Raw genomic sequence first — 18958 nt, 5'->3', positions numbered from 1 at the left:
ATTTTTGTTATTTAGTTCAGCTGGTTTTCACTTAATTAACAACCTAGTCCCTCAGTTTGTATTTTAAGAATCTTAGTGTTTTCTTCATTCTGTTTTGTTTGTTCTTCTGCCCTTTTACTAACTTCTTGATACGTAGATCATTTGATTTTCCATCTTTCTTCTTTCATTTAAAGCTCTTTCCCTCCAAGCTAGTCTTTAGCATCATCTACAAGTTTGGATACAGTATTTTCACTTATATTCAATTCAAAATACTTTCTAATTTTCATTGTGATATTTTTCCCTGACTCATGAGTTATTTTGATATGTATATTTAAATTTCTCTACTGGTGGTCAATAAACAACTTCCAAGTAGTTGTAGTCTGCATTAATGTGGCTATATTTTTATGTGCTTACAAATTTAGCTTTGCTATATTTTCCTAGTGAATTGGGTTTTTATTGTTATAAATTGTCCCTGTTTTTATATGTTTATTGCCTTAAAGTGTCTTTCGTCTAATAAGTTATACCTCCAGTAGCTTCTTTGGGTTGGATTCGCATAATATATCTTCTTCCATTTTCTTATTTTCAATCTCTGTATGTATTTCATATGTGTCTTTAAATGGCTCATAGTTGGATTTTATTTATTCAGTCTAACAAATTTTGTCTTTTAAGTGGATTATTTACTTTATTGACATGTCATATAATGTATTGGTCAATTTATGTATAAAAATTCTACCATCATATTAAATACTTCATTTGTTATACTGGTTCATTGTTTTCTTTTCTTGCCTTTTAAAATTAATTTTAGATTAATTAAGATTCTAAAATTAAACTAAATTTTAACTTTGTACGTTATGTAAATTAATTTTAATTATTTTAAAAATGAATTCTTTATTTTCTCTATCAGCTTGGGAATTATATGTTGTCTTTACTTTTTAAAAATGGTTATTCTAGAAATTATATGGGTTTTTTGTTTTTTTTCCACTTAGTGAAGTCTAAAATTAGTACTTTTACCCTTTTTCTCAGCTGATCCAAATACCTTAGCACTTTAAACTCCATTTACATTCCCCCAAATTGTCACTGTTGGTAGATGTTTACTTACATGTTTGTGTGCATGTTAATATTACTGCATATTCGGCTCACCACCCCAGATCCATTTCATTTCTTTGCCTCATGACCTGGGCTCTGTTGCTCTCAGGCTTCTGGTTTGGTTCAACCAATAAGAAAGGTGCTGATAGGAGATTGAAGTGTAAGAGAGAGAAAGGCCAGCATACTTCCCCCGTGGCTTCTTTCATGTCTAACTAGCATTCTGGCAGGGTTTTGGCAACTGCATCTTTCCTCGATGACTGCAGGCCCTGTTGAGTGTTTCTCACTGCAGAATTGGCTCCTACAACTCAGGGACTCCCTGGACCCTTCAGGCTTTCGGGCGTGGTAACTGCTCCTCACCTAGGCAAGCTCTGGGTTCTTCAGTACCCTTTGTGGCTTGCCAACACTTCTGTAAAAAGTCCCTTCATTAAATCATCTCAAAATTTCAGCCAGGTGCCTTCTAGTTGTTTTTGTTTTTCTGTGTTTGTTTTTTTGCTGTGACCTTGATGTTATTCCTTTAGAATTTCAGATGCATCTTTTTTGGGGAAGGCATTTTCTGTAATTAGTTATGTATAATAATGTAGTAAGCACTAGTAAACCACTATGCAAAAATGAAATACTTTGAAAATAACCTACATGTGTACTTGTGTTCCTTCCTCCCATTGCTCCTTTTTCTCTATTTTTCATGATTTTGTCAGTCTAGGTTTCATTATGAAAAGTTTCTTCTATCCTAATTTACTAATTCCTCCTTTGTGTCCACAGATTTTAAAAATTGTTTGTAGAAAATACTGGAGACCTATGATAATGTTATGTTCTTCCAAAGAGCAAGCGCATTTGCTATTGCTGGGCTCCTGGGATCTCCCGGTCCTCCAGAACCACTCTGGACCACGGTATTCTGGGATAAAAGAGGCTTTCCTCAAGACTACCCTTCCCTTCTCTGCACGGTTTTGTGTGTTTTTTAATCCCCAGTTGGGGCATGTATAGGAGGTAACTGATCAATGATGTTTCTCACATTGATATGACCGCATTAGTTTTGGATGTTTCTCGGCCTTTATTTCTAGTAGACATGGAATATCTTCTCATTCTAACTTCTGAATTCTTGAACTTCTGTTTTATAATTCCCACATCTTGACTTCTCTTGTGTTGCATCCTAGAGAATTTCTTCAAATTTGTACTCTACTTATTCTCAATTCAGCTACTTTAAATCTGCTGTTTAAACATTCATTGAGTTTTTTATTTCAATGACTTCTCTTTTTAGAGCTTTCTTTTAAAAATTGCCTTTTGATATTTAGTGCTGATTTTTAAATAAGATTAATAGTCTCAAATCATTATTCGACTAAATAATCCAACAGAATCACAGATATATTATATCTTTATGTATAAATAACAAAGAGAAAGCTTAACATTTTCCTGGACTATAAAACCTCAAAGTGTTTTGTCAACCCAAATAGTATTACTTGGTCAAAACACATAGAAGTTCATTGAGGCTGCATTTCACAATAGACAGCCGCAATCTGAAAAATTAGAATGTCTTAAAAGACTCATTTGTATCAACAATACTTCTAAGAATGTGTTATGAAACAGAGCAGAATTATTTATTTTTAATAAAAATCTTCATATTGGAAAGGAAAATCATATTGAGATGTTTTTGTGAATGTTCTCAATTCACTACTTTATCAGAACTTAATTTAAGAGAGGAAATGATATCTGCTCCTCTACTGAAAGGAGAAGAAGGAACATTTTATTGTTATCTTTCTGATTTTCTTTTCATTAGCATTTGAGAAGGACTACAGTTTCAAGTCTCAGTGATGGAACCCAGACAAAGAGTATAAGCCTGTGTTTATGAAATCTCAAGAAAGAAAAAAAAAATTTTTTTTGATACAGCCTAAACTAAGGAGCTATGACCATGCTGTTGCCTCTCCATCCAGTGATTCAGAGGGCAGTTTTTTCTATTACATTCTTCAGTGAGTGTAAGCCATTCCAAACGTGGGAATCTCAGTTCCTACTCCTACATGCAACCTTGACTGCTCTCCTTCTTTGGTTATTAAAAGCTTTGGCTATCAAGGCTGCAAATTCTCAAGGGCAGAGATAGTTTGTTTACCTCTCACTTTTTAGTTTATTCTTTGTTCTTTTGACTTCTGGAGATTTCTCTTGCTTTCTTGCTGGGCCAAGTATGCATTTGATAACTACTTATTATACTTGTATCTTGTATTTTCAGTTGTGTTTTTAGAAGGAGGATTTCCACATGATCTAGCCTGCAATCATGAGTGAAATGGAAGTATTTTTCCAACAAAAAAGCAGTCACGTTTTTACAAAATCTAGATGGTTCATAAGACTGCTAGATATTTATGGTTTGTTCATTTTTAGTTTGCACATACTTTTGAGAAGCTTTTTCTTATAAATGGCAATCTATATCAGAAAATATTTTTACCCTTTTATAGTAATTTTGAAATTAATTATTACTTATATGCATAGAGGTGTATGTGTGTAGAAATATTTTTCTTGCTTTGAAGCTATTTCAGCTTTTCCCTTTTAGAGAAAATCTTGGTCAATTTATGTTAAGGTTACAAAATCATATCAATTTGTTATTGCTCAAATATTGAGTTTTGTACTTGAATGTAGAATCCCAGGTTGAGCCTAAATTCAAGCTAAAATCCAATAGTATATAGATATTTTTGGATGTGTGTGGAGGACTGATCATATTTGGCCCCTCAGGAGTATTTTTAAAGGAGGGACTAAGATATACCTGGAAATAATGCTCTAAGTCAGTGATGGCGAACCTATGACACGTGTGTCAGAGGTGAAACGTGAACTCATTTTTTTGGTTGATTTTTCTTTGTTAAATGGCATTTAAATATATAAAATAAATATTAAAAATATAAATATGTGTTTTACTATGGTTGCAAATATCAAAAAATTTCTATATGTGACATGGCACCAGAGTTAAGTTAGGGTTTTTCAAAATGCTGACACGCCGAGCTCAAAAGGTTTGCCATCACTGCTCTAAGTAAAGATATAACAGACAAGTTAACTTGGGTATATAATACTGCTTTGGTTATCAGTGATGAGGTTTAAATCTGCCTTTACTATTGAGATTTGCTCCCGGTTCATTACTCCCTCTCCCAGACATGGTACTGTGTCTCATTATAATGATAGAGATAGTAGGCTGAAATTGATTAATGAAAAAGTCATTAATTAATGAGAAGTCATTCTTGCATAGGCATGTAGATATTCTAGGAGTACTCGATTTATCTCTGCTACTCACATGATATAGATAAATGTAAAGGGGAAGAGAGATATATTCTCCCCAAAGTGGGTTAGAGGCATTAGTGTACACAGAAAATACATTATCAATGGCATTTGTGGACTCCACCCTATTAGCCATGGCAGCAGAGATATAGGGCCCACAGCAATGCCCAAGAGGGTTGCCACTGGCAGCTTAGTGATCACCAAAAAGGAGACTTTGGCCTTGGCTCTAGTATCAGCTTTCTTCTGTTGAAAATAGCTGCCGTGAGATGCTCTCAGATGTCTATGGAGAGCAAAAGCCCAGGTAAGAACCCTTACTAAAAGGAATGGACCAAGCAAGGGGAAGCAGATGATGCATAAAGCAGGTTGGTGGTTGGATGCCAGTGCCTGGGGTGAGCAGCAATGGAAAGAAACTGACTAATGGGTAAGGAATTTTACTTTGGAATGATGGAAGTGTCTTGAAATTAGATAGGGTGATGGCCGCCCCATATTATGAATGGACTAAATGCCACTGACCTGTTCACTTTATAGTAAATTTTATGCTATGCATAAAATTTTATGCTATGCAAGTCTCACCTCAATAAATTACTCAAAAATATAAAGGGAAGTAGATAGAATCCCTCCCTGTCCACATGTGATAACCCAAGTACTACCTAAAATAATGAATAATTCTTTGATAAGAGCTGTAGGCTTTGCAACACCATAGATACGAAAAGCCTGAGAAACGTAGTTTTCATTGCTTTCTAACTGATCCAAGAATGGTTACCCAGGGGAAATGTGAGTTTCATGCCATTTAAAATATTTTGCTACAGTCTCATTTCAGTCTATTGTTTCAGTCTCATTTCTTAGATATTGTGACAACATAAATAATAATTAGCATGTATTGGATAACACTTCAAGAATATTGTAAGAGGGTAACTTTTATATATTTTTCCTGTTGTTTCTGATTATTTTCTGAAAGATAAAGGGCAATTTCTCTCACACTTCCCATCTTTCAAAGAATAGAACAGAGGTAGGTATTAATCCAAAACCTTTTGTAAGTCACCCTGATTAGTTTTGGAAAGGGTTTGTACAACATCCTGAGAATCAGGAATTCCTTTCTCTCTGAAGTCAGTCTGCTATAGTTTTAAAGCAAGAAGGAACAGCGATTTAGAATGTGGAGTTTAAACATTTAAAAACAAATGGTGTGTGAACATAGGAAATAGTTTCCCTCAGGCAGTAAGTAGTATCATGGTTAGCCCTGGACCCAGATTTCAAAACCTCCCTCTAAACCAGCGGTTCTCAACCTGTGGGTCGCGCCCCCTTTGGGGGTCGAATGACCCTTTCACAGGGGTCGCCTAAGACCATCGGAAAACACATATATAATTACATATTGTTTTTGTGATTAATCACTATGCCTTAATTATGTTCAGTTTGTAACAATGAAAATACATCCTGCATATCAGACATTTACATTATAATTCATAACAGTAGTAAAATTACAGTTATGAAGTAGCAACGAAAATAATTTTATGGTTGGGGTCGCCACAACATGAGGAACTGTATTAAAGGGTCGCGGCATTAGGAAGGTTGAGAACCACTGCTCTAAACTGTTGGGAGATGGTTTTCCCAGAATATAACTTTTCTACTCGAAAAAGCAATGGCACATTTATTTCCCGCACATTCCTGTCATGAATTCCATGAAAACATACAGGGTGGGGCCAAAGTAGGTTTACAGTAGTTGTATGGAAAGTAATAAATAATTAATAAACAATAACACAGGAATAAACTCTGTACTTTGCTTACTCACAACTGTAAACCTACTTTGGCCACACCCTGTATAATCTTATTACCTTATATGTAGGCAATTCAAATTGCTTTTTGAAGAAAATGGACTTTAATAGTTAAAAGTCCTAGAAGGGCTTTTGAAAGTTCATTGTGCATTAACTAGTTGATTTTCCATGAGGACATTTTTTTTTCTAAATATGAAGTTAGGTTTTCAATTTAATCCTCAAACTGCAAAATAAAAGCACACAACTAATGCAAAACAATAGTTTCTTTGGTTTTTAAGCAACACCACATAAAGAGATTCCACTCTGTTCTTAGAATTTAATTATTCATTCTTCACCACTTAACCCAAGTATAGCACTCTAATGGAAATTAACATTATATGCATCTATTTTTATTTCAACTATCATTTGAGTGAGGACTGATCCTATAGAAATGTTTTTATATGCCAGCCTATATGGGTTGTCATTGATATGTACATAGACAAATCCTCTCACCCCAGTGCAAAAGTATAATAGAGACTGGTAGAGTTCGCTCTCAAAAGTATAAAATAGGAAATATATAAAATAGGATAAATAAAATTATTCTTTGTAAATATAAGATCAAGGATGAAAAATCTTGGTACTTCAGAGCCCCTGTGAGGCATCTGGCTTAGGAGAAGCATTTCACTTAGTAAATCCACACTGAATCCTGTGGCATTCTGGATTCATACCATTGGATAGCCAGTCACTGGTGATACCATTCCACCTGCCTGGAAGTCTACACTCCAGCCTTTTCCTCTATTGGAATCCTGTTCATTATTCAAAATCAAACTTTCAAAAATTACATTAACAAAAACAACAACTGACATTTATAGGTATAATGAACCTGATCCTACTCTAAGTGCATTATAAATCTAAATTGAAAGCCTCTTTTTACCATTGTAAGATGAGAAAACTGATGCTTTGTGAGGTTAATAATATCCTTAAAGTCCTACTGTCTTCCTAAACCACTATCCCCAAGCAATTCAGTCTCTTCCTCCTTTGACTTGCCACTCCTAACAGAAAGGTGTTAATTTTATCTTGATATCTCTCTTAATCCAAATCCCATATATACCCGTTAGTCCTTCCAGCAACTTCTAATTGGAAAAAAAAATGCCTTTTTTTTCTACTCAGCTTTGTACCAAATGCAATTTAGAAGGTATACTTTTCACAAATATAATTATGGATGATTCTATTATAAATTTTATAAAATTATAAATCATTTATTGCTTCCAGATTTTCTGAGTGATGATTCAACTTGGGTTGGCACATATAAAATATTCATATTATAGCTAAGAACTGGGATTCCAAGCCAGCACACCTGGTCCAAAGAATTTAGAAAGTCTTTAGCACCATAGTTTTCATTCATGAAACTGTGGTCAACCTAATTAATAAAACAAGAGGCTTGATGTTGCTCTTTGGTTAGTATACAAGGGTACTTCCCATGAAACTTTATATTTATTTTCCTTGAGAGGCAAGAACACCTTCCATGTCACATGGCCAGTATTCTTAGTTTGTGGTAGGTTTGCACTGCTGTTTTTGTTATCTTAGGTTGAGTTTTATTTTTTTTCTCTGTGTCCACATTGTCATTTTGCCAACTTTGTTCTCATAATCCAAATAACTAAATCTACAGAGACTTCAGTGACTGGAAAAACGTTACATTTCCTCTACTTATCCTCTAGCAAAAGAGAGAGATGATATCTGTATAGTTCTCATAATTCATTTTAAAGGTAGGAAACCCTGCAAAGTATGTAAAATATGTATGAACCTTTCTTTCAAGCAAATAATCATTTTAGTTATCCTCTCATTTCCACATTTGGAATCATCCTTTACATCTCTGTTTAGCAAGGATTGGGCTGGCATTTTTTCTGCTAGATAGAAAACTATTACTCCTTGTGATAGACACACTGCTACGTGTCTACTAAAATCCCTTATCCTTCTCTTCCATAGTAATAGAATTGAGGCCGACACAAACAATTCCAGAAGTTATTTGTGCCACGTCTTGGTCCAGGAATTCAGACATCAAGGATACCTCCTCCATGTTCTCTTTCCCTTCCCCACCAGCATTAAGCTGGATGAGGTGGAAATTCAGTTCTGTCCATACAAACAGTGACAGTGCCTAAGGGATATCATGGTAATGACTTAGAAGGAATCTGGTCTCAGAAGGACCTCAAGGAGAAGGCCTCCCTGAAAACCTAAGTTGATCTCATAGAGACCTTTATGGGAGAGAGACATGGACTGCTTTGATCTTTAGGCCACTGGATTACTGGAAATCAGTTACAGTAGTTAAGTCTACCCTGACAAATATACCAGGCCTGTGAATGGATACTTTTGTAGATTATTGTCATAACTGTAGGAATCATAAAAGCATACCCAGAGACTCCAGTAGCAAAACTCAACCTCTCACCATTTATTTTTTGTTCTTTTACTAGTAAATTGGATTAATGATATCTATATTGATATGGCATAGGAATTTGTCATTTCACATGAACTATTTGGTGTCCTGTTCCAGATTTTCCACTCTGCTTACTAGCTATCAGAATCTGCTATATTTAGTCACAACGTGGGTTGGCAGCCTGCTGGCATGAACATGCTCTGGACCTTGTTATCTTTTAGTTTAGCTCCAACTTAATATCCATAAATTTTGTAACTTCTCTTCATGAGAGTGATCACGAATATTTTAATTATTCCATGAAATATATATTTTTAAAATTTTACCAAGCACTCTGATTTTTTTTTAACTTTTCCAAATGTCTTGATTCAAAGGTCATCAAACTTTCTGTAAGGGTGAGAGTGTAAATATTTTAGGCTTAGCAGCCATATGGTTTCTGTCACAACTACTCATCTTCACTGTTGTAGAGCAAAAGCAACCATAAACTATACATAAATGAGTGGATGTGACTGTGTTTCAATAAAACTTTATTTACAAAAATGGGTAGTGGGTGGGATTTGGTACACAGGTTGTAGTTTGCTGGCCTATGTCTTCATCATTCTACCAACACAGATACCATGGCTAATTATTTCCACTACACTTTTACTTGCACCCTCCTGAAGTTTAATCCCATCCATCCTGACAGTCTTTATATCCTGTCTTGATCTGCTTTCTTTACTTTTGTTGTCAGGCTTCTAAGTACATCTGGAAATTTTATGCTGATTAGTGCAATTTCACATTTTTATTTTGAATATCTGCTCATTTTTGTGTTCATCACCAGTCAACATTCTTACGCATTTTCTTCTAAACCTGCTATTAATAATCCTAGATAATTACCACATGTTCTCCAAGTGGTTGAACTAATTTACACTTTAGTAAGCGGTGACTCATTGTTTCACATGTTTGCCAATATGGCAGACTTTTGAATTTTTGCGTTTGGTGGTGGTGAAACAGGGCCAATGCATACAGCTTTGGGAAGGGGGCGCCCAAAAAGTGCATAACAATGTCGCTTCATGGAGCCGATTCATGCAGCTACATATAGCAACCTTAGTATGAAATAACTCAGGGTAGTTTTAATTTTAAATTAATATTAATGCTTGATTATTGAGTTTCAGAATCTTTTCATTTGTTTAATGGGTTGTTCTATTTCTTCATTTACAAAGTGTATATTCATGACTTTTTCTCAATTTTCAATGCTTGCTGTAGTCTGTGTACTAGTCCTTTGTCCGCTATATGTGTTACAAATATCTCTCCCAATGAGTGGCTTGTATTTTTCCTCTTTTTAGGTTGTCTTTGGTGAACAGAAGTTTCTTATTTTCATGAGGCCAATTGTACCACTTTTCTTTTTATGGTAAATGCTTTTACTGTGTTGTTTAAGGGGTTATTCTTTGTCCTAAAGCCAAAGAAATGTTCTCCCACGATATCTTCTGAAAGTTTGACAGTTTTACTTTCCACATTAAAGTTTTTTATCTACTTGGAATTGATTTTTATCTATGTGTCATTCAGCATTATTTTTTGAATAGGTCTTCTTTTGTCCTTTTAATATCATTCATAAATTAAGGTTCAATACATGCATAACTTTGTTTCTGCTTTGAGTCAACTCTTTGTCCAAATATATACGTTTGTTCACATAATATAGTGATTTTTATGCTGCTTCTCTATTTTTAAAGTTATCTTATTTTCCATATTTCCACACTATTTTATAACTGTAATGTTTATGCCTATATATAGTTTTGCAGCATTTTCATTTATGCATTCCCTATTATCGGTCAAATTTTCCCCCAGTTGATATTACAGAGAATGCTATAATGAACATTGTCTGCACAGACTTTTTCTTTTGCTGAATAACAGCCGCAGGACATAACCCTCAGAGCAAGAATACTGAGTAAGAGTGAGGATGTTTTATGGTTTTCAATTTCTATAATGGAAAAAAAGGAAAAAATAAAGAAAAAAATAAAAATCATCAATTAATATTGCCACACTCAATTCCAAAGTGATGATTTCACTGTAACATTTTCATTTCCTGTCTCCAGTTTTTAATAATCAAATAATTCTTTGGCTTAGTTTTAATAAACATTGATTTAATTGCCCACAAAGCTAAGGTTTTCCTGAGTCTGCTTATTGTGCATGTCTCTTCATGAGTGGTTCTCCTGCTTATTCTCTCTATACTGAAGTTTTGGTATTTTATATGCAGATTTCAGTGGGCTCTTTATAGGTTATGGATTTATACTAGATGCTGCATAACTTGACTTCTTTTTAAGAACCGACATCTATTTTAAACTCCTGCTTAGCTTTTTTTTTTTCATTATATTGGGGAAAAAAATCACAAGATTAATCTTGGACTCTTGAATAGAGGCAGTGGTGTCCTTTTTTAGCTGCATTCTGGCACAGTCGTGGCATCGTCTCTCTGAAGCCACTATCACTTATACCTCTGGGAACTGGAGATTGAATTACTGCTCTGTTTGGAGCAACCCGCAAAGACCAGCTTCAAAGATGATGGTTTAAGTTTCTATCCCATTCAAAGCAGTGGTAGGCACAGAAGCAGAGCACACTGAGCCATTCTCATCCTTGTGTGGGCACTCGGCTTAGCTGCATGTCACATCTGACAGTGCTCAGCTTTTAGATGAAGGAACACCAAGTGCTACGTTAGGTAATTACACCAAGTTTGGAACCCGACTCCTAGACTAGCAGAGAGGAGATGCACACACAGCCTGTTTCTTTATACTGGCTATTCATCAGGGTGCAATAAACCATAAAGATTTTCTTGGATGGAACCCCAAGGAGAGCTAAAACATATCCTGCTTCATTCATTCATTCATTCATTCATTCATTTTTTTTTTAAAGAGTGCTCCCTTTCACTAGCCTAGATATTGTGGTGGAGAGTGTTTTTTTTTTTTTTTTTTTAATATATTTTATTGATTTTTTACAGAGAGGAAGGGAGAGGGAGAGTTAGAAACATCGATGAGAGAGAAGCATCGATCAGCTGCCTCCTGCACACCCTCTACTGGGGATGTGCCCGCAACCATGGTACATGCCCTTGACCGGAATCGAACCCGGGACTCCTCAGTCCCCAGGCCGACGCTCTATCCAGTGAGCCAAACCAGCTAGGGCAGTGTTTTATAGATAACATTTTTCACTCTTAATTGTCTTTCTCCCCTTCCTCTCTCACACGTCTAGTAAGTCACTTGTTCATGCAGGATTCATACATTTGGATATATCCTCTCTTCCTTAGTTGCACTTAGTTCAGGCCCTTCTTATCACTCATCTAGATAATTTAATTTCCCTTAGTGTATCTCTCTGCTTCCACTATAATGTCTTTTACTCCCTATATTTGTGGGAACATTTCAACTACAAACACAGAAACTCAATTCAAACTATGCTAATAAAACAAAATGATTTTACTGAATCAAAGAACCGAAGAAGAGAGTTGGCTTCAAACATAGCTAGATATATGGATTTAAATAATGCCAGCAGGATTATGTCTCCCGCCATCTCTCAGTTCTGCCTTTAACACCATTGCCTTTCTTGGGACAGGTTCTATCCACATAGTGACAAAGATGGCCAAGGTCACAGGCATATGTATGTGAGGCTTTTAGCCAGAAATCCCAGAGGAAAAACAAAAGCATGATGTTCTTCTCTCCCAGCACGCATGTCACCCACCCACAATGCCCTTGGTAAACTCTCTTCCTGTCAGGGTCTATTCTTGGACCAGGGCCCTACCGCATGGTGGGGAGGTAGAGATTCTTGTTTGCTAGGCTCTCTAGAATCACAAGGAAGGGGCAGTATTCAAAACCAAGAGGGGTGGAGCCAACAGAAAATAGCATTTCACTTAATATGGCAATTAGAATGATCTTTTAAAACTAAACTTATAATCATGTATGTAGTTTCCTGCTAAAAAGTAAAAAAAAAAGCCTTCAATGACTTCTATTTCCTCATGGAATGAAGTTCAACCCTCTAGTTTGACAGTAGGTCCAGCAGACTAAGGACTCATCCTGTCTTCCCTGTCATCTCCATCCACTTCCCAGTATAGTTCAGGTTGGAAAACATCATTGCCATAAAAATCATCATTGATAGTCTTACATACTTTACTCTTTTAAGTTTTTATTATACTGTTGTACTTTCTACCATGAAAGCCTTAATCCCTTTTCTCTGAACAGCTTAAATGTTGCCTTCAATTCTCAGTTTCAATTTCACCTTTTCAAGTCTTTTTAGGATCCACCAGTCCGTTGCTAACCCCTCTATTGCTATAGCACTTAGCACTGGGCTTGCTTCTACTCTTAATCAGCTTGTTTCATACTTATCATTATGTGTTTGTTTCCTATCCTAGACTTTGTGCAGCTTGAGGATTGAAACCATGTCTTAATTGTCTTTCCTTTCTGCACTACACCTTGCTCTGTAGCTCATAGCAAATGACCGAACAAACTCATGTTGATCGACTGAATGCAGGTATGAAATAAGATCCCGGGTTTTTGTATTGAAAGGTTATTAAAAGTATAATGTTCCCAACCAAGTGGATCCAGAGCCTTAAAAATAATGTGTGTTAAGGGAACTCATCTAATAATGTGGCTCGACAGGGTGGCAGAAATATGTTGGCACAGTAACTTATTTGCAATGCTGAAGACATTCTGTGGTTTGAAAGCTGAAGATATTGTGTGGTTTGGAAGCGTTTTCAAATAGTGGAGTGAAATGTTATATAACAATTCGAGAGATTATAGGCCTGAATAATGCAGTGCATTAAAAGTATTTCCTTCAGGGATGTAGATCCCATGGCTCTCAGCCAATACTCTATATTTCTAGCTACTTACGGGTGAAAGGCTGGTTTAAGACTCACACATTTTAGATAAACTAGGGCATTGTATGCTCATATAAGAATATGTTTGAAATAAAATTCTAATCTCTTTCATGATGTTTCCATCTTGTAAATATACACAAAATGATTATTAGAAAATAGAAAATAACCATATTATCAAGACTTAAAGTATTATGACTAAGTACATCCAAAAACTTTTTACTGTGTGTCCTCTTTCTCAAACTACCCCCTGCCCCCCGCAAGTCCTTACCGAAGTCAGATTATCTCCACTGAGAAAAAGGCAGAGTCAGAGAATTCTAGAAGCCACTATACACTTACAGAACAGGGCACAGAGTCAGAGAATTCTAGAAGCCACTATACACTTACAGAACAGGGCACAGAGTCAGAGAATTCTAGGAGATACTATTCACTTACAAAACAATGTATTCACATAGAAAGCGCTGATGTTGACTAGGTTCTGATGTCTATAATTGAAGCCTGAATTAGAGTTTTGGTGCAAGCAGCAACACCTACCACAAAAATGCTCTTGTGGGTACCACCACAGTAACCAGATATAAACACAACCTCAGCTGTATACACAGGTGTATGCCCTATTGCAAAAGGCCATATATAAGGACCTTTGGGGTTACAGTGAGGTGCAAGGTTATGAGAATGCCATGCTTGTTATATAACAGCAAGTGAGAAAATTAGTTTATATTCCTGACCAGCACCGGAAAATGCTGACTCACGGTGCAAAAAATTAAAAGACAAACCCTAACAAAGTAGATTAAATCAAGGGAAAGCTGCATTTGCCCCAGATGAAAGGCATGTGTTTTTTTTTGTCAACAAATTTACATGGAGTCAAATGCCACTTGGGGCTTTTATGTAACATATGAAGTTATTCATCAAGATGGTGGTAGCATTCAGAGCTCCGCAAGGCCTACCTTGTCGTCCCATCTATCAGAAATGCCACAGTTTCAGTGTGTTCTCTACTGACAAAATCTTTCTTTCATACGTATATTTTTTCATATAAATATATAAATTAACCGAGTGAGTGTATCCTTTCAAAAGGTTTGAATGTATAAGGTGTTAAGGCTGGAAAGTGCCTTAGAGTTCATTTTGTTTTACTATATTATTTTGCAAGCTACAGGAGTAGTAAAAATAAATTCATTAGGTATTACAAACTCTATAAAAATACTGAATACCATTATTTGGGCCACGTGGGAACCCAAGAATGGTTTGCCATTGAACTCAGTCCCCCTGCAGTGATAATTATGAGGATTAATGAGCAGTTTTCAGGCCTTCATTGTTTCTCAGTTAACACTTTAAATTTTCGATAGTTTTATAATTTTCAGGAATGTGGGACAAATAATCAGCATTCTGTTGGGGGACGAGACAGTCTACATGTATCCAGAATAGGTACAACATTTGAGTGGCCATATTTTAAGGGTTCACTTTGATTACTACTTTCTTTTCTTTTACTTTTTTTTCTTCTTTACTTCACTGGGAAGATATTTTGCCCATTTTCTTCTGCTCCCTATCCTAAGCTAATCTGAAAGAAGATTCTGATCTACAGTTTTGGCTCCTTAATGACTAGATTTCTTGATATGGTCTCAAGTGTTAGTTCTTTGATCTCCCACCGAAGCTTGCTACTCACAGAGAGAGTTATTGTGTGTGCTGGAGTTTGGGGGAAAGTGTGCTTTGAATAACCCTACTTCTGTTCTATGTTACTGCTCAGATCTTTATCTTATGTCCCTTAGTATTTTGTAAACCTGTTTCAGCTGTTGCCAGCATTACTTGCTGATAGCTAAAATACATTTAGGGAGATGTTCATGAATAATGGAGAGTCTTTTATTCATGTTAAGCTTACACACTATGGTAGTCAATAATATTTTAATAAAGCTAGAAGAGAAGGTGGGGAAAATTTCTAATCTCTATAATTTGAAGTTTTTGTACAGAAAAATGTTTAAATCAAATTTAACAATAATTTCCATCTAGCTATTCATAGCTGAGAAATTAATTAAAATGGCATGTGTGTAATTATTGTTTTTACCCTTAATTAAAATGTTAATTGAGTACAAAATAAAATACCAAAGGATTACTGTTTCTTAAAACTGTTCTACAGCTTTCTGGTACTTATAAAGCACAAAATCATTAATCAGGCTTATAAATTATTTTAACATGGCTTTTTGAAAATAACATTTTTACTATGTCTTAAAATAATATTTTTCAAATGATAAATCAAATAATCAAATTAACTGTCAAACTAAAACATAATGCTATCAATTTAGTGTGCTGAGGCCAGCATTTTAAACATTAAAATGCAGTAGAATATAATATATTAGAATATAATACATAAGTATATATAGTAAGGGTCAATGTTATTTGAAAAAAAATTTTCAATTATGCTTATGTGTGAGATATATACTACATTAAATATGATATTAAACATATCACATCATACATTATAATCATACTTTGTATGATTATATTTCAAGGAATAATTATTATATTATTCCTTTCAAGTATTTTCTTAAAAGGAAAGTTGCCAAAAGTAATTATCCCTGAGAAATAATTGACACAGGAATAGACATCCTAATAGTAGAATCTTGAAAGAGAAGCAGCATGACTCAGACAAAGAACACATTTTTGGGGAGGAATGACAGGGCTCTGTCATCAGCAGGGTGCTCTTTCTGGGTATCTTTCCAAATCTGACTCTCATGGTCATGGTTGGAACATGACCCATTGGGTCCAGCGTCTAACCACAAAAGCATTCATGAAGCGAATTCTCATTATAATTCTCTCCCAAATTCAGAATCACAAGCCCTTTGCAGTTTTTTACTCAGATGCACTTCTTAGTGATGTAGTGGAGGATATAGCCTTCTACTTAATGGTATATCTTTGCCCCAGGCTCCTGTATGATATTCTAAGATCCATTGGGATATCTTTTTCCCTATGTTTTTGGAGTCTGTGAACCATAAATTATATTCCCTGAGCCTGTTCCGAACCAAGTCAACCTATTGAAGGAAAAAAGCTTTGAGAGACAATATAATTCATCCCTAATTTAGATATCTTTTCTGGGTCAGGAAATGACTAAGCAACTTGAGTTAATATATCATAAGAGTTACCAGTCTGTGAAAGCTAGTCAATGATTGCCCTTGGAGGTCCCGGATCTGTCTCTTACTTCAACAGTGTTTGGACTAAACAGAGCCTGGGACACCCCTTCTTCCAGCCTCTGACCACTCTCCTGCGTCTCATCCAGTCACCTCCTTCAGAACTACCGCCAAGACCAGCCAACACACCAGTGTGTTTTCTATCTTAACTCCTTATTGCCGAACAACCATAAGCTCCCAAATTCGTCAGAATTGTTCTACCCAGGTGGAGGCTGCGGTCAACCGCCTGGACAACCTGCATCTGCGGGCCCCCAACACCTACCTCTCTCTGGGCTTCTATTTCCACCGTGAAGATGTGGCTCTGGAAGGCGAGTTGGTGGAGAAGAAGTGCAAGGGCGCTGAGCTTCTCTTAAAGTTGCAAAAAGCGCGGTGGCTGCATTCTCTTCTAGGACGTGCTAAAGCCTCCCAAAGATGAGTGGGCAGAACTCAGGGCCATGGAAGCCGCCCTGGTCTTGGAGAGGAACTGAACCAGGCCCTTTTGGAGCCGCAGGCCCTGGTTCTACCCGTGCAGACCCTCAGCTCTGTGGCTTCCTGGAGAACCACTTCCGGGGTGAGGAGGTGAAACTCATCAAGAAGATGGGCGACACCTGACTCACCTCTGCTGGCTGGCGGCCCCCAGGCTGGGCGGGATGGGTATCTCTTCGAAAGGCTCCCCATCAAGCACAACGAGGAGCCTTTGGAACCCAGAGGCCTTTGAGGGGCCCCTCTGCATCCCCCTGGGTCTGGCTTTTACCTGAACTACTAGCCATTCCTTTAACCACCCTGAAGCCCTCTCCCATGCATTGAACCAAATGAAACAATAAAGCTTTTAGCAGCAAAACAAACAAACAAACAAATAAATAATTATCCTCAAAACTTTTTTTTAATAAGGGTTAATTTGAATATATGTACCTACTAGGAAATACAAAATCATGCATAGAATTCACATGCATTTGTGAAATTTTAGCTATTTGCTGGCAGTGAGAAGCAAAAAGCAGGCTCATAAACTAAAATATCCCTCATAGAGATTAATGTCTAACAGGTGATCAACCTTTAAAGATATTTCTTGCCACTGTTTTTGATTCAGTGGCTCAATACCTATTAATCACTCAATTTTGGAAAAACTTAACATAAAATTGAGATGCTGGATTGAGTGACGAGAGCCCTGACTTGGGAGCCTAGGGTCCCATTTGCAGCCCCTCCAAAAGCAAAGTGAACCTGGACAGGTGTAGGCACTTGGGCTCACAAGGCCTCTGTGCTGCCAACTGGGAAACAATGCTGGGACCAGATGGGCCTGCCTTTCAATCTGTGCCCTGCGTGATTCCACGTGCACTTTATACTCCTAAACTGCTCATTAAGGTTCTTATTTGTCATGAATGATAGCAGTCTGACTCAAATGACATATCTAAGGAAAGCAAATTAAACATTAACAGGGGCTTTTCCTATCTTAAAAAATAAAATTTTGTGTGCAGGTGTTTAACAGGAATAACTGACTGAAGTTTTCTCTGTGGGATATAAGGTGAATAGACAAATAGGTCCTCGTCTCCACACCAGGTTGCAGATATAGTCACTAATGATCAGCGTGTATTTCCAAAAGCAATTGGAGGTAGGCAGCTTTCAACTTTCCCTGCAGCAAACTTGGCTTCCAAGCCAAGATTCAGACAGCTCTTGATTTTTACATGTTTGACATGTGGAAAGTAAAGCTATAGGTATTTTTGCTACTAGGCATCCCGTTAATAACAGTGCATTCTGAGGCATGCTACTAGGCATCCCGTTAATAACAGTGCATTCTGAGGCATGTATAGAAGACTGATTCCATAAATGTAGTAATGTGTGATAACAAGGACTGGTCACTCAATGTTGAAGTGCTTTCTCCTCCGTTGGGATTGACCCTGTCCAAAGTGCTCTGTCATTATATAATGATTGGGGTTAACTTAGTTCGATGCTAAAGTTCATAGTTAAGATAAAAGTTATTCTTTAAAAGGCTTCCTCTCTGGAATCCTCCACTGTGCTCCCCCATCCCAACTCCTATTGAATACTTGGAGATAGCGTAGTATTGATATGACTGAGTTTCCAAAGCAAAGCTATTTTAGCCTCAAGACAAAGTTAAAGATATGTACAAAAATTTGTTAGAAAAAGAATTCTATTGTTTTTCTATACCCATATGATACTACACGATGCAAAAGGAGATTATTTCAATTAACAAGTTATCAGATACTTATTGAGCATCTACAATGTTCCAGGCACTCTGACGTGGAATAATTGATAATGGCAATAAAATACTGGAATAGGTCACTGAAAGATTGCAACATACTAGAGAAATGATGATTAGGTAAATGTTCTCAACTTTGAAGACATTGGTTTGTTTTGAAGGCAAGGATTAGACCTTAAGACTTTAGTAATTTGCTGCCATATAATTATGAGAGCGTTCTCTAAGTTGTGTTTCTATGGTAATTATTTGATGAAAAAAATCCCCATCACAGTTGAATGA

At 36.4% G+C, this 18958-nt stretch overlaps 1 pseudogene; it reads left to right on the top strand.

The window, feature by feature from the left end:
• Positions 1 to 12935: 12935 nt before the first annotated feature.
• On the top strand, positions 12936 to 17185 carry LOC139021143 (ferritin light chain pseudogene; annotated as a pseudogene).
• The last annotated feature ends 1773 nt before the right edge of the window (positions 17186 to 18958 follow it).

Source organism: Myotis yumanensis, unplaced genomic scaffold (assembly GCF_028538775.1).
Source record: "Myotis yumanensis isolate MYYU_CA2020_CCGP unplaced genomic scaffold, mMyoYum1.0.hap1 SCAF_12, whole genome shotgun sequence".
Lineage (NCBI taxonomy): Eukaryota > Metazoa > Chordata > Mammalia > Chiroptera > Vespertilionidae > Myotis > Myotis yumanensis.
Note: the sequence above shows the minus strand (reverse complement) of the source record. Positions and strands in the feature narration are given on the sequence as shown.